Raw genomic sequence first — 4,430 nt, forward strand, 5'->3', positions numbered from 1 at the left:
TCTATTTGAGTTGGCTCTATGTTCTTAAATACAACCTAGGAATATAGATATAATTTGAAGAATCTGTTAAAAAATTGTGTATGAAACTTTATATATATACTATAAAAAATATATAGTAATACATATGTATTTATTAACAAAAAACCTTGCCACCGTCATTGAACATAACATCCATCAAATACTTAAAACGTGGTCTGGGTGCATTTGTGTTTCAATTTAATAATTGAAAAATTCGATTATCAACCTTCAATGCAATCTTTTTTGGGACATTTGAACAACACTCGTAAAGCCATACTTGAATGGCCAATGAAATTCCTTGAACCAAATAAAATTTACCATCAGCTTTCAACTTGTTGTTCAAACTTTGCGCAAGATCTTCAAATGATAAAGTACCCCATGAAAAATCCTTATATCTTTCACTATCTACCAAATCAAAATGTAATTGTAGTATAACCACAGTATCAACATTAGATAAGACAAAAGAATGCAGGAAATACAGAATAGAAAACTTCTCAGCATCCCCGTCATTGTTCTCCCCTAAACTTTCTTTGTGAATGCTAGAAATAGTTGCCTTTTCTGTATAACTTCTGCACCATTGAAATACTTTTGAACAATCCTGTTTGGTAAACTCTCATAAAAAACGTCGTCGTACCTATTAGACACACAATTCAATCTAGTAACAATGATAAATTTCCTAGGAGTAAAATTAAGAAAGGTGCCATTAGCCCAAATAACTATTCCAGAAGAAGTACTACCCTTAACCTCAAGCATCATAACACATCTGCACAACTGTGCTTGAACTACACAATATTTTTTGTTCATGAAATATCCAAAAATGGTATTGTTACAAAAGTTTTTATACTGTTACTTGGTTAATATGGAGTGTATGCTTCCATCAATATCATTATCGCTATATGAGCACATGTGTGGTGCAAATCTGAGAAGTTTTCTGAGAATGAATATTTCGTCACGCATCACCTATACAAATTAAAAGTACAACTTATTAAACTGTAAAAAAAATTCAAATCAACAAAAAAATGTATATAACATGCATATGTATTTTGATAAGACCAAAAATGCATCCAATACTGAAAAATACATATGAATTAAACTAAAAATACATATCACCGAAAGACTCTTAATGAATACTTAATATAACAATATATTTGAACACAATTATACTGGCATCTTCACAAATAAGTTGTCTACTCGCTTCTGCAATCCTAATATCATCAGAACATAAAATACATAGTAACTACATGAAAAAAATATAGCTAACGTTCAACTTTGAAAAAAATACATTTACATTTAATAAAAAATACATTTACAACAATAAAATAGGAAACCTCTTCCTCACTATATATAACATGCATATGTATTTTTATCAGTCCAAATACAATAAATTCTGAAAAATACATATCAATTATACAAAAATACATATAGCCTAAAAAACTATTCATGAATATTAACGTATTTATTAACAGTAAATTTTCACAATTATCCTATATCTTCACAAATATGCTTTCTTCTAAATTTTGCCCTCCACATATCATCAAAACATAAAATACATATTAAGTACTTCAAAAAATACATATAACTTACAACTTTAGTAACATGTTAACTTAGAGCAAAATACATTTACTAAAAAAATACACTTACAACAAAAAAATACCTCTTCCTCACTATCTTCTTCAGAATCATCAGCAAAAGAATTCTTCACTTTCTCATCAACCTTACTACTCAAAACTTCAATTTCTTGAGGTTTTCTTCTCTTCTCAAATTTTTTAATTTATTGTTCCTTTGGAGAAGACGTTTTCTTCAACTTTTTATTTCAAAATTTCTGTCATCGTAACCGGATCGTTGCGAAACTTCGACCTAATCTCCTTCGATCTGTGAGATTTCTTTAACTGTAAAGAAGATGAAACAACTTTAACAACTTCTTCTTGAGTTAATCCGAGACTAAAATATGGTCCACAATCAGATACCAAATTCAAATTTGGTATGCCACTATTTTTTTGTGATTTTGATGTTTGTTCATCCATTAAAATAAAAAAATCTTAAAATCTGATTTTGAGATGTATTAGAGTCAAAAAATCTCCCCCCCCCCCCCCCCCCCCCCCCCAAAAAAAAAATAAATCAACATGCAATAGCTAAATTAAGTGTTACCTGAAATAGATGAAGATAATATTTATTGATAGTGCAAAAATCGTGCAAAAGAAAATAAAATTGAAGCGAGAAGATTTTGGTAAAGGCAAAAAAAATGAGAAAAAATCTTTCAAAATAAGGAGAGATAAATAATATGGCGTGAAAAGAGGAAAAACTGAAGGTTACTTTTACTATGCGATAAAAAAAAAGGGAGCCATAATAAAATAATGCTACAAATGCTATAAAATGTAATTTGATAAAATTAGTGTTATTTTTTGTAATTTAATACATAAGTATGTTACTTTATGTATTTTTGTCTATTATATATTTACCATCTAAGTTGTGTAGACTCTTTTGATATCTCAGTTCATGTTTTCATTTTTCAAAAAATTAAGAATTCGATCTATATTTATTGATATTTTAAAAAAATTCGAGCAATATACTTCTTACGTTTTCTTAAGTCGATTTTTTCATTGGGAGATTCTTACTTTGTTCTTTTTTTTGGCGGGTAGGGGGGAGGGGGGAGGGGGAGGAGGAGGTAGAGGGATCAAATTAGAATAATAAATTAGGGCTGCTTATCGGGCGGATCGGACAGATAAATCTGCTTAACAGTTCGACTTATCGGATATTGGCTTTTAAATATACTAATCCACTAGCCAACCAATAAGATATCGGTTGGTTTGGTTCGGATTAGTAATTATTGGACGGTTAACGAACGGTGTATTGGCTCAACCATTTCATGTTCTCATCTTTCACTTTCACAATTTCACTCACCAATATATTGATCTACCACAAAATTATTTTTTCTACTCTACTTAAGCTTACAATTCTATAATGTAATTCATAGTGAAAAATGCATAAAAACTTAAATTTTGTGGGTGCATACACATAAACATTTATTTAACAAATATTAATCAAAATACACTTCAAGTATACACATTTATATATTAGAAGTGAAGACTAGTCTAGTATGGTCCAAACTCCAGACTAATGAGCTAGTAGATCAGTAAGAAATTCAACTCACAAATCGTATCAAGTCATATAACTATGATGCTTGTGAACTAGCTAATAAAACGTGTAGCTCTCTTGTCATAATCAAAAGTCGTATCAAGTCATATAACTATGATGCTTGTGAACTAGCTTATAAAACATGTAGCTCTTTTGTCATAATCAAAAGTCCAAAACAGAGAGTAAAACAACTTATTTTGATTTGATCTTTAAGGATCGATGTTTTGGTTTAATCAATTTTAAGGAGCGGTAGAATATTAAATAGAGCTTTAGGATTAACGATAGGTACTTTAAAGTATATAGCTAATCATAAAAAATAATTATAATAGTTCTTAATGGGTTAACGGTTTATACAATAAGAAAACTGAGTAATCCACCCCCACACCGATAAACCGTTAACTATAAAATTTTAATCCATTTTCCAACCGTTAATCTGATAACCCAATACCAATAAGCCAATAAGTCAATTTTACGATTGAATTATCAGTTACAGTTTGATTTTGAACAGCCCTATAATAAATTCTTGTGATTTAATTTGTGAATTGATTTTTTTAAAACCCCATGCATTAGGGTAAAGGTAAAGTTCTAGCTACGGATTGACAAAAATCAAAAACTTTATCAAAATTTTGAATCTATATTAAAATTTCACTTAATATATGTAAATATTTTTCGTTCACTAGGCATGTCATGCAACATTAATAAATGCAACATTGTTTGGTTGGAAATATATATTAATATATGCATTGAGTTGATTTAAGGGTGAGGCTAGTAAAACATTTGTTTTAAACCTTCAAAATTTTAAGGCCCAAAAAATTTTAATACTGAATTTTATGATTTTGATTTTACTTAAAATAATATTAAAGATTATAAAAATAAAACGTACAAAATTTAAATAAAAGAATGAAAGAGAAATAACTATTTTTATCAAACATATTTTAGAACTTTGAATTAAACAATTCAAATATTTTTAGATAAAGAAAATTTTACAACAATATCTAAGGAAACAAATGTCTAACATCTTATTAACTAAAATTAATCCTTACTTTTATAAATAATAATATTACTCATAATATTACTATATTAAATTAAACGTTTAATGTCTTTAAGAATGCAATACTAAACACAAGTAGCATGTAAGAAAAAAAAATACAATTTTAAAAGAGAAAAAACATCATTTTCCCTTGAACCTGTCCGCTCAACTTAATTTAGCACTTAAACTAAACTTCTGTTTATTTACCCCCCTTAACATCTTTAAAGTGTATTAATTTCACCCCTAA

The sequence above is a fragment of the Capsicum annuum genome, chromosome 4 (assembly GCF_002878395.1).
Source record: "Capsicum annuum cultivar UCD-10X-F1 chromosome 4, UCD10Xv1.1, whole genome shotgun sequence".
Taxonomy (NCBI): Eukaryota; Viridiplantae; Streptophyta; class Magnoliopsida; order Solanales; family Solanaceae; genus Capsicum; species Capsicum annuum.